The sequence below is a fragment of the Heteronotia binoei genome, chromosome 10 (genome assembly GCF_032191835.1).
Source record: "Heteronotia binoei isolate CCM8104 ecotype False Entrance Well chromosome 10, APGP_CSIRO_Hbin_v1, whole genome shotgun sequence".
NCBI classification, from domain to species: Eukaryota; Metazoa; Chordata; class Lepidosauria; order Squamata; family Gekkonidae; genus Heteronotia; species Heteronotia binoei.
In genome coordinates, this window is record NC_083232.1 from 61,533,603 (window position 1) to 61,546,824 (window position 13,222).

A 13,222-nucleotide genomic window follows, 5' to 3' on the forward strand; every position below is an offset into this window, starting at 1 on the left:
ATTTAGCACAGATTGCTGGGTCAGGACATCCAAAAGGTATTTATAAAAATAGTTTAAGTACCTGCTTAATTTTCTTCCATCAGACTCAAGGGAACTTAAAAATGTAACTGGATCTTACTCAGGGCATCAGTTGTCATTACGAATCCTGTATTGGTTCATGGTTCGGTTCATGCATTGGTTCAGGTTCAGTTCATGGTTCAGCCACAAAATGCAGTCTGTGCTCATCCTTAGTTTTTGTAAGTGCCCTGAAGACCACTTGGTACAGATATACATTTCAAAAGAAAAAATCAAGGGAATTTAAAATGAACGTTAAAAATGCTACTTGGCAGGCAGACCTGCTATGAAGCAAAAGAGCACTTACGCTCTTTGCTCTGAGCCCAAAGTAAACCCTATCCCTTTCAATGGAAGAGTTCCAAGTGGATCTCTTCCTAACACATGGAGATCCTATTAGCAGCTCCACATTTGCCATCTCTAAACATGAACTCTTCTCATTTCATATCTTCTCATATTTGATACTGAAGACTGCGTGCCCTTGGGAGGGCAACATTCAGATGTAACCCGTGTTTCATTTTCCTGTTTTCTCTATATTGTCTCCCAATTTATAGAGTTCTTGTGTCAGTAGGTGCAATTCCCCAGAAGACCCAAGCCATCACAGTGAAGATCTTCTTTTGATCCAGAGGAGACAAAACTCTGCACTCTGCATCCCTAGAATATAACTAAATTGATACAGAGCTTCATATCCCCACAGATCCCAAAGCAATTAACCAGGTACTGATTCAGCATCATCTTCCCATTTAACCTAAAATAAAAATTCAATATATTGCCTTTCATAGTTACTGTCATTAAGTAGTAACAGAAGCTCTTTTTATTGTTTTAATGATCATGGGATATGTAAAAAGCTTTAACTGTACTAGTCAGAGGGGAGAAACTAGCACTGGTATCTTGAACCTATTAAAAAAATGCCCATACGGCAGACTGTACCTCCTATTTTGACTGATAGATACTAGCTGATACAGACGTGCCCAAGCTCAATTGCAATCTCTCCTTTCAATTACCATATTATGGATTTTTTCCCCTTTGTCTCCAAACTCTGTTTAGTTCTCTGCCATACCAAGCATTATTCAGTGTACAAATAGGAAAGCCCATTTCAGAAATTCTAAGGGAGATTAATATGTGAACATGGAGTGAGATTGCAGTGGCAAACTCTCATAAGTGTGGCCAGACTCATTTACTAGAAAGAATACATGTATAAAGGCAGCATGTGAATGAATTATACTTGTAGGCTCTCTTGATATGATCAATAACTCAAGGGAAAAAACAGATGGCTTCATTGCACAAAAAGAAACACACGCAAGTAAATGTACGTACATGTCTAACCTCAATATATGTATTTGAATAAAAGTGTCTATGCAGATTGCTGGTTCCTCCTCCTCTTCCTACTACACATGCTTATTACCCCTCTTTCTCTCCAGATGTTAGTGTCTAAAAGGAGCTTACATAGAACAGAAAACAGAAGAATAGAGAGATTTTTAAAATATAATGTTAGGATTTAGGATTCTCTTTGTCTATTATAAACAGCTCTGAAGACTGACAGCAGAAAATTTCAAAGAATGTGAACAGATGAATAAATAGATATGGCAGAGGTATTTTTCAAAAATCACAGTTTAGAAGGTTAACTATCACTGTTCAGTTGTATCTCCAATACTACAGAAGCTCCAAGAATCCCTAGCACTTAACAGAAGGGAACCTTTAAACTTTTCAATATTAATTTTCCCATTTATCTACAAAACAGCTGGCAGATGAAGCCTCAGCATGTTATCCCCTTCAACATTTTTAAGAACAACATGGGGAACCTTCACCTTGCAAGGATGCAAAGCTTCATGCATGGGTCTGGAAAGAAGCTGTGATTAGATTAGTTCAATTATAGGAAAAAGCGAATGTGTGAGTTCCAATAGCTCTCCAGCCAATTTGCACATTTTCTGGAGACTCTTTTGAACACTACAATTGCTTGCCTCTGTGCAGGCAGCAAAACAAGAGGAAACCTGGGGAGGGGAGAGGATGTAAAAACACATGCTGATACCATCTGAGCCTAAGGTTATCCTTTTAAATATTTGTGGGGATTTCCTAATTTCTAAGTTACAAAGGGAATTTATTTCCCTATTATTTACTGCCACCAAATATGCTGGAGGGGATAGAAGGAGAAAGGAAAAGTTAAAGAAAAGCAAAAAATATTTTGGTCTTTGCAGTATACTCCCAAGGCGTTAGCTATAAAAAAATATCATCTTTTGCCATTGGGGTATTGTTTCAAGCATTGCGAATATACGTCTCCACCTACAGTGGGTTTCTGCAGGTCACGTAATTTACGTTTCATTTTGGTTCATATGGACCTGCAGGAATTAACAATACCATCACGCCTACCTATTGGTCATTACCGTTGTAAAGGCTGCAAAGCTTGCAAATACTCGTTACAGATAAGAGAGTATGCAGATCCAGGAATGAAAATAATGATTAAATTAACTGGGTTTACAAATTGTGATTCTAAGGGCGTTATTTATGCCTTGGTTTGTGGTGAATGTTCAAAAATCTATGTAGGATGTTCTTGGAGGGCTGTTAAGACTCATGTCTTAGAACATATCTCAAGGGTTCGTCATCAAATTCCTGGCGTTCCTCTTTCCCAACATTATATGAAAACTGGCCATTTTTTAGAATCCCTGAAATTCTTTGTATTACAGAAGGTAGAAGTTTCTAGTTGTAGGGGTGGTGATATACAAAAAAATCCTGTTGCAGAAGGAGGCGAGGTGTATACATCGCTTGAACACAATTGAACCTTTCGGTCTTAATCAATGTAATGATCTCTCATGTTTTGTTTAGGTTCTTTGGGGTATGTGTGTGTGAATATATGAGGTCCCCTTTAAGTGCTTAATTGTTACCAGCTGTGACTTGTCCTTTTAGGACATTGATTCTCTAGTGTGGTCAAGACGTCAATTGAAATATACAATATGGGTGTTTATGAGAAGCCTGTCTGAGGACCTTTGTCAGGTTGTATTATGTGTTATATTTTATTGTTTAATTTTGTCTAATTTGGATTATTGTTCATTGTATTATTGCTGTCACATTTGATCTTATTATATAGTTTGTTGGAAATCAGTCCTAAAATGGCTGACTGACTCCATCTTAGTAATAGTAATGTTGTTTCTGCAATGTCATGCTGAGTCATGCTGCATCATGGCCCAGCTGTTTCTTGTTACTGAGGTAAGGTGGAATGACCTCACCTGTAATTAGGCTTTGTGCTGACTCACAGAGCTGATGCAACCTCTGTTGAGCTTGCATGATTGATGTGTGTATTTAGGGAAGCTCAGTGAGCTTGCTCTTCCTGCCTGTAAGGATTGTGGGTACTGTGAGACTCACCGTCCGGGTGGCAGTGAACACTGCTTGTGTTGATCCTGTGCTACTGTGCTTGGATCATGCTGTGTATACTTACTGGTGTATACTGTTATCTACTGAAGTGTGTACTGATTACTGTGTATGACCTTGGCCTGGCAACGACTCTGAATATTGGATACTGTCCTGGTAAATATATTCCACTGTTGAATACAGTTGTCTCTCTTGTCTACTAATTCCTGTGTTCCCTGTCCCTCTTCTTCAGTGTTTTTCTGCTGCGTGCAAATTCTCTAACATAGTTGGCTTGTGAAGAAGCTGCAAATGCAGCAGAACACAATTTAAGCCGATGATTGTGTGAAGGCAAGATTTTCTCCTTCGGAAGCTGACATCAATGGAAGGACTCCATTTGGAACTTACTTCTGAGTAGTAATACTCAGTAATTTTCTGGAGTCATCCTTGAGAATTGTATTAGTGTTTGGGACTTTATGCTCTCTATGTGATTCATGTGTTTGGAATGATTTTTGGATGCTATTGCAAAATATATTATATAGATTTTTGTAAAATTTGTAAATTGTACGTATTTTGTATTTTTGACACAGTTGTTTTTTAGAATTCTGGATATATTGTGTTGCCACTGTTTATTTTGTTTGCCAAATATGCTATAGCCTTAACTTGGGAAAAACCTGAGTCTCCCTTTATCCAAACTTGGGTTTCTAAACTTTGGGAATATTTTATTTTAGGTAAATTAGTTAGTTTTCAATCCCATTATGGGTCTGAGTCTTCTCCTTCTATGTTGCTTAAATGGGAACCTTTTTTGAAAAGGAATTTTGGTTCCTTCCTGTCTTCACACTTCAACGTTACCACAAGATAACCTTGCATTGATTGTTTTCATAAATGAAGCCTTGAATCTTATGTATGTATCTCTCTCTCTGTGTGTGTATTGTATTTGAGTTTATTGTAACCTCCTTATTAATTTATCTATTTAGTTTAGATTTGCAAAGTACCTTAGGTAGTGAAGTGCAGTATTATTAGTAGTAGTAGTAATATTTTGGTAGTATTGTATTTATTGCAATGTTCTTTTTAAGCCTATATTCAACCTTGCAACGTGACAGCCTAATCTCAGGATTGAAATCTTCTCATTGTTTCTGTTTTGCTTACCATTACTTATCATCATTCAATTTTATATTGTACTTGCTTATGAAAGTTTCAATAAAATCCTTTTTAAAATGTCAAAAAAAACCCCAAAACACATGCTGATTCAGAGGAAAGCACAGTTCTCTTTTTCAATACACATTACAAACATTAGATCTTGTTTACAAAGCCACAGATGCCTGCAGTTTTTGTTTCACTGCCAAATCAAAAACCCTACCTCACAAAGGCAAAGATAATCAGGGTATCCGTAGCATAGACCATGGGTCACTGCAGCTTACTTTGAACTGCTTACCTTCACTTACTTGTGTTAACAGCAATATAGTTATGTAAATGGAAGGTGTCCCCAGGAAGAACAACCTTTGATTTCAGAAGAGGTAACTTCTCAAAAATGAGAGTCGAAAGGGTAGCCAAAACAAAAGTGAAAAATAGTCAGAGCCTTCAGGTGTTTGCATAGCATTTAGATACACAATAACGGAAGTTCAGACAGAATGTATACTTCAGATCAGAGCAAGCAGTCTCTCACCAAACAAATGTAAGTTGATAATAAGGAAGGCAGTATGAGATGACTATTTCTAAAACACTAAGATAAAATATTTCTTTATTTTCTTTATAACCTGCCATTCTTGCTGAAACTCAAGACAGATCACAAAATATAAATACATAAGCAAAGACAGATTGCAGTAAAATGGAACAAATTCTTTACATTAGTTTTCACTGCAGAAAATGTGGGCAGTTCAGTTGTTAACCCTCCCCCTAAAAGTTGCACTGCACCTCTAAGAAAGGAGATCTGAGTGGCCATTGTGAGGGTTGCTAGGCAACCACAATACTGTGAATTTTGCCATCATAGTGTTTTGGTTAAGAGCAGTGGACTCTAATCTGGATAATCGAGTTCTCCAGTCCTCCACATGAAGCCTGCTGGCAGGCACATAGCCACATTGGGGCACATAGGTCCCATGCTCCACAACTCACGGCCCATGCTCCACAACTCCCAGCACGGCTATGCCTCTCTGAGAGTTGGAGAAACATGGGGGGAGGTTTTCTTCCTGCTTCTGCATTTGGCTGCAGAAGTAGGAGGAAAACCCAGTGAGCCCAAACCTCTCTGACAGTTGGAGAGGTGGGAAGAGATCTTCTTCTCTCCCCCCCCCCCATTTCCCAATTGCTCCACCATCCAAAATGTTCTGGCTACCCCCCTGCTGAGTGACCTTAGGCCTTATCATGGTATTCTTTATCAGATCACAAGCTGCCTCAGGAACTCAAGAGGACACCGGTCTATTGAGCAGCTGTCAAGAGAGGCCATCTTAAAGGAAAATTTCACTAAACTTTGTTGCACTCTGACTTGTTTGTAGGTGTCATTCTTTCCGCCGCCCCCCCCATAAGAGTTGCCAGCCAAGGTCATCTCTCAAGCCTGTTAATTAGCTCAGGCCGGCTGAGAATTTAGTAAGAGGGGGGCAGCTTGCTCCTGTCCAGATATTCCATGAAGATAGCCCCGTGACTGGTAAACTAGGCATCTGACATAATTCTCAGATAATGTGAAAATCTCATAAATACCCAAATGATCATTTCATCAACACTGGAAATATACAGCCAATATCTGTTGCATTCCTCCTGGCTCATAGCTCGGTGCTACAACTGTCAGGAAGCTAGTAGATGTGCAGTGAGACTCTTAGTTCTGTAGAACAGACAAACTATTTCTTCCATTCTGGTTTCATGCTTTGCATGCCTCTGCTCCCTTACCATCCCTCACATTCCTTTAGGCTTCACATGTTCCGCCAGAAATTCCGTTCTGGGAAACCTTTGCATGAGGCATCCAGCTACTTTCAAGTTAATGGTTAAATACAGTTCTTCTGCTTTGTATGTAATAGATAACGCAGATACACCACAAAGGAACAACGCTTCTGTTCAATTTTTACTTAGCTAATCCCATGGAAATTCACCTGTGAAGGAGCTCTGAACAGCATTTATTTATCTCATATGATGTTCTTTGTTATGAAGATTCAGTAATATATTTTTTTCTGAACTCCACTTTGTCGCAGCTTTCGTGCATGATGGAGGAAGTGCTGTTGTTATCTTTTAGATACAGAAAGTAGCTGACTTGAATGGGGTGAATTAATCATATATTCCGAAGCAGTGCAATAATCTCAGGGGTTGAGGATTAAAGCGGGGCATGACACACTATTTTTAACTTCAGCATACTACCAGCTAATGCCATATGGTGGCTATACCTCCCTTCACTACATGATGATTTTCTAATGAGAAAGAAGTTGTCCCTGGATTACTGCCTGTTTCACTAATTTATCATCAGTATCACTTCAGCTTTTGCTTAGCTAAATGTTTAGTTCATCTCATAGTGGTGAAAAGTGCTGTCAAGTCACAGCTGATTTATGGATCCCCATAGGGTTTTCGAGGCAAAGGATGTTCAGAGGTGGTTTGCCATTGCCTGCCTCTGTGTAGCAACCCTGGACTTCCTTGGTACTCCCCCATACAAATACTGACCAGGGCCAACCCTGCTTAGCTTCCAACATCTGGTGAAACGGGGCCATTTTGGGCCATCCAGGTCAGGGCATTTCATCTCATATAATATTATACACTTATACAATATTATACACTTATCAATCCCCAGGTGACATTTTGAATAACCACTTCATACATATCAAGCATGCATTTTTTATTTATTTTATTCCACTCTTCCATCAAAAACTCAGAACACCATACACTCCCCTGACCATTTTACTCTCACAACTATTCCAGGAGGTAAACTGGGGACTGACTGCCCCAAGGTGACCCTCATGGCTAAGTGAAGCTTTGAAAGATGGTATCCCAGATCCTAGTCCAAACATTGTATCAATCTTGCTCTGTAGTAGATGACCCCCAATTGTTCTGGATTATAAAAGCCTAAAAGAACTGCAATGAGTTCCAAAAGGATCTCTCCAAAATGCAAAGGTGAGCAACAAAATAATAAATATGATTCAAGGAGTGCAAACTAATGGATTGAAGGTCCCAGGTTCAATCCCCGGCATCTCCAAAAAGGGTCTAGGCAAATAGGTGTGAAAAACCTCAGTTTGAGACCCTGGAGAGCCGCTGCCAGTCTGAGAAGACAGTACTGACTTTGATGGACCAAGGGTCTGATTCAGTATAAGGCAGCTTCATATGTTCATATGCATAGTAGATTAAAAATAAGAAAAACCTGACCTCATTTGGTTTGAAGGGATCTAAATTGGCAGATACAAGCCAGGAAAGCCATTTGCCTGCCTAACCCTCAAATAAAACATGACACAGATTATGGGTTAAACTGGGGAAATTATTTACATACAACCTGATCTGCACTCCTCAGACAACATGTTAAAGCATGAGTTGTATCACACTTGCAATGCAAGCTTTCTAACAGGGCAAAACCACCCTGGCTCAGAGCCAGATCTGGAATCCTTCTGAATCTTTCTTTTCATGGCCCACATATGAATGCAAGGGGGTTAGAGAGGCAAATTCCACCCCCCACAACTGCTGTGCCTTAAGGATTGTTGTATGTTCCATCAACCCCACTAGTCACCCAGACTGCCCAGCCAATAGGCACCCAGTTTGAGGACACCCCCGCCATCTCAGGGTGCTCACCAACTCTAAATCTCCTCAATCCATGCTCTTCTTGCTTCCTCGGTTAGGCCCTAACCAGCTTTACCAGGCCATGTGGAGCAGGCAACCTCCTCCCCCCACCCCACCTCCGGGACTATCTGAGTGAAACAAAAAAAAAATTCCTGCTCAGCCCTGAAACTGGTGACCAACTAATCCTACATGGTCACAAAAGAGGGTGGGGTGCTGGGGAGCTAATGTTGGGCTGGAATGATGAAGGAGGTGGCTGCTGCCTGACCTGGCCAGCAAGCCAGCCTCCCATTGGCTGGCATTCCCATGCCAAGCCTCTCCCCGCACCCTTGTGATCATTTAGAGGAGGTGGAAGGCAGGCAAACACCAGTGCCTGCTCCATTCAGCAGGCACTGGTTTTAGATCATAGTTGATAGTATAATGAAAATGTAAGCTTAACAGGCTTTGATGGCAAAAGTAGCATATTACATTGTGGAAATTAAGAAACTGAAAATAAAACAGTCAATATCATAATGTCTTTGTACAAATCTATGCAGTGGCCACACTTGGAATACATTTTCATACAATTCTAGTTGTTTCACCCTAAGAAGGATGGCATAGAGCAGGAAAAAGTGCAGAAAAGGTCAATCAACAAGATAGAGCAGGGGTGGCCAATGGTAGCTCTCCAGATGTTTTTTGCCTATAACTCCCATCAGCCCCAGCCAGCATGGCCAATGGCTGGGGCTGATGGGAGTTGTAGGCAAAAAACATCTGGAGAGCTACCGTTGGCCACCCCTGAGATAGAGAACTGGAAGTTCTTCCTTGTGAGAAAACGAAACTGTTTGTGGCTCTTTACTTTAGAGAAAAAGATGATGGAAAGAACAACATATAGGTTCAGTTAATGTTAGAACTCAGGAGCTACACAAGGAAATAGATTGGCAATAGATATAGGGCAGAAAAAGAGGAATACTTCATACTAACATAGTTCATTTATAGAATTCTCTGCCACAAATGAGGTGATGACCATTAGTTTAAATTCTTTTGAATGTGGATTAGATACATTCATAGAGAATAGGTCAATCAGTGGCTATAATGGCAGTTAAATGGAGCCTCCATATCCAAAAGCTGTATGCCAACAAATGTTATTTTATGGGAAGAGAGCCAGAGAGAGCTATAGCCTGCTTCCCTGCATCTCAGGGGCATCTGATTGGTCACAGTTCTAAACAGGGTATTTGATTAGATGGACTTTTGTGGGACTCTTGTGCTGTCCTTATGGGCAATGGTTAAAAATACCGAGGGGAGAAAAGTCAGTTTATCTCTGCTGTTGAACAAAAGGGTATAGATAAAAATAACAGCTGGGTTAATGGGATTTCTATTCAAATGCCATTATGTGACATAACAGATGAAAGTAAAGAAATCTGTCTTTGTTCAAACTGGTTTACTGCAATGTAATTCCATGGTGAACTACTCAGTAACACTGTGCTAGTGTCATATGTATAATTCATGTCAAGGACAAGGCAGCTGTGTGTTACAGGGCACAAAACCTTGCCAGATTATGTGGTAGAACACCTCAGCACTGATATATCTGGGAAACATCTAATTCTGAAGTGGAGGTTAGTCTACAAAAGTTTATGCCAGAGTAAAAAATTGTTGATCTAGAAGGCGCTACAAGACTCTTGTTTATTCTAGTTGCAACAGACTAAACACTTCTCTGCAATTTAATTAGTTATCATCTGGCAGTGTGTGTAATATAGCCAAGAGATCCTAAGATTGTCTGGCAGTCAGAAGTTCTAACTTTTTTAGTGTTATGCAGCCCTAGGTGGGGAGCTAGACTTGGGATTTTTTTTAAGGCAAGAGATGTTTCAGAGGTGGTTTGCCATTGCTTGCCTCTGTGTCATGACCCTTGGCGGTTTTCCATCCAAATACTAGTCAAGGCTGACCCTGCTCAGCTTCTGAGATCTGACAAGATCAGGCTAACCTGAGCTATCCAGGTCAGGGGGAAATCAGGGGTGGAATTCTAGCAGGAGCTCCTTTGCATATTAGGCTACATCCCCAGATGTAGCCAATCTTCCAAGAATTTACAAGGCTCTTTTTTGTAACTTCTTGGAGAACTGGCTACATCAGAGGTGTGTGGCCTAATATACAAAGGAGCTCCTGCTAGAATTCCACCCCTGGGGGGAATTAAAATAATGTTCTCACAACAACAGGTCAGGCTAAGAGAGTGTGACTGGCCCAAGGTCATCCACTTCTTGTGTCAACAGGAATTACAAATGGTTCTATCCAAATACTGGTGTGTTGTTTTTTTTAAAACAAATACAAAAACAGGCACTATGTGCACCTGACCATTAATTACACTTTCCCCCCCTTCAAATATTTCCAAGCAGCAACCAGGAGGTATCAGACTCCTAACAGAGAGCATTTTAAAGGAGACAGGCCTGCGATATCTAGTCACACACCTTCATAGCTGGTATGAAAAGCATTTATCATAAGAAGCAGGCCTTAGAGAGATGATTCCGTGACCACATGTATATTTGCTGCTGTGGCTACACTGAAGTAAATCCCTTGTAGTACTAGAAATGGTGCAATACTCTTTTGTTTACAAAATGATAAAGGAAGTATCATCTATGGTTGTTATCACTATATCTACTGAAATGCGGACTGTTACTTACCAGTCCAATGTTCCCTCAAAGCTGCAGAGTCTTGTGAGCAAAAATTCTACTTTGTGAGCTACTGGCGTGAGCTACTGGCATTGAAGTTGTGAGCTACTGCATAAATTATTGTGCTCTGGGGTCATTCTTCCTGAGTTAAGGCAAAAAACTGTGAGCTGAGAGGCTAAAAATCTGTGAGCTAGCTCACACTAACTCAGCTTAGAGGGAACACTGCTTACCATCAATATGCTAAAGCAGTGTAACTCACCAAGTGGCTTGAAAGACACATGTGATTCTTTGACATGCCATTTGTTCCACAAATGATTCTTTGACATGCTACCTGTACCTCTTCTGAGCACTGCTTCCCAGTACAGCTCCAGAAACATGAGGCAGGTATACGAGCAAGGCCCTTGAGCAGTGGTTGATAGGTGGTAATAGCACCGTAGCAGCCATCACTATAAGCTTCAAGCCCAGCTGAGGTTAAAGCCTTATAGGCCGGGTACAGACAGGCAGCTTCAGGTGCTTGGAGGCATCCCAAACTGGAGTGGCCAAATCTCCATCAGATGCTCCCACGGAATGCACCTGTATATCAGAGGGGGGTGCTTTGAAGTGTTCACATGGCTGTTGCATGCCACCCTCTTAGTGCAGTTTGGATTTTTCTTCCCCTTATATTTTTAGTGGCCATGCTCTCATGAATACCAGTGAGCACCTAGAGTGGACTGGTGGGTTCACATCGCCAATCTGCCTTGCTTGCACATTCCCACAGTCAGATGCCCAGAAAGACAGATGGAGTGTGGCAGAAGAATTTGCTACCACTTCCTAAGTGATCAGTCTCAGTTAAGAGGATGCGGTGAGTGTAGGAGGATACGGTGAGTGTAGGAGCAGGACGGGTGTCAGCTGTACCTGTCTGACCTTGCTTTTTTAATCTGCCTGGGGGCCATTCCTATGTCAGCTCAAATTGTCTGTCTGAATTCAGCCAAACAAGGGACAGAAATAAATGTGGCTGTTTTGGATGATGATAACTGTAAATGTTGCAAGCTGAAGAGTGAGTAAAAAGGTAAAGGTAGTCTCCTGTGCAAGCATCGAGTAGTTACTGACCCATGGGGTGACGTCACATCACAACATTTTCTTGACAGACTTTTTACCTCTGAGCTAAAGGTAAGCTTCAACTTACAGTAGTAGTGGTCCTTTGGTTGAAGCCAACTCTGTCCTTGTAATCTACAACTCTAATTTGATATTTACTCTTTTTTCAGAGCACATTTAAGGTTTGGAGAATAATGGTTCATCTTCAGATCTACCAGATCTTTCTTTTTCTTTGATGTTCTATAATAAATTCTTTAAAGGGATACAAATACCAGCAACAGTGTGCTTCTTTTCACACGTATTGACAATAAATAACTTTGCTGGAATCGGACAAGATTATGTCCCTGGTTTGATTTATTGTTATTAAGTATAATTAAGAAGAAGGATATTTCCAAGAATTTTTGTACATATGTTCATTGAGTTATTTTCCAGTTAATTTAACTAGGTTATATTCTAAGGGACAGACATGCTACTGCTATGTGTGCTCAAGGACAGCAGATTCCAGTATATCTGATGAGTCTTTGACCTATATGATTTCATTAGCTAGCTCACACTGAATAGTAATGATAAAGTAGGGAAAATGTTTGCACCTGTGCTGCCTGACATCTGTTGCTTATAGTTGCCAAAAGAACCCAGACGCCTTTCACATTAATTAAACTCAAATTGTACCATTCCAAATTAGGAGATAATTTATATTTGGAATATCAAGGATTATGGTATTGCACTCTAGCACTAGATTCAGCTCTGCATCTTCAGATAATGACCTCATCCATCTAAAATGAGTTGTGCTTTAAAATCCACCGTAAGACTTAAGTGTGAACAAATCAGATCTTAGTCTTTCTCCCTTAATGAAACTGTGGGGGCAAACTATCTAATATGTATGCCATGAGTCAGATTGTGTTAGCAGTCAGACACCTCCTCTTGCTGAGGGGCAGTTTATAGCTAGAAAACCATAAAACATCCCTGACCTCCAATATCATTTCAAATATCATAAGCTGCAATGCATGGCCTTGTCTAAAATGACACAGAATGGATGCCAGCCAGGGGCAAATCTGGACATATAGGGCGTTTTTGCACAGAGCTTACCCCGGAGCAACGTCCCTCTTCACCGCGCAGCGTCTGCATGGATTTCGCACCAACTGCTCCGCAGAACCAGGAAGAGCCGCGGCTTTTGCGTTGCTAACGTAAACTGGTTTTTGCGGCTTTGCGGCTCTTCCTGGTTCTGCGGAGCAGTTGGTGCGAAATCTGCACAGACGCTGTGCAGTGAAGAGGGATGTCGCTCCGGGGTAAGCTCTGTGCAAAAATGCCCATAGTTTAGAAGCGTGGAAAAGAAAAGCTAGCCAGCTAATGACCTCCTCCCCACCCTAGAGAGATACATAGCATAGGAC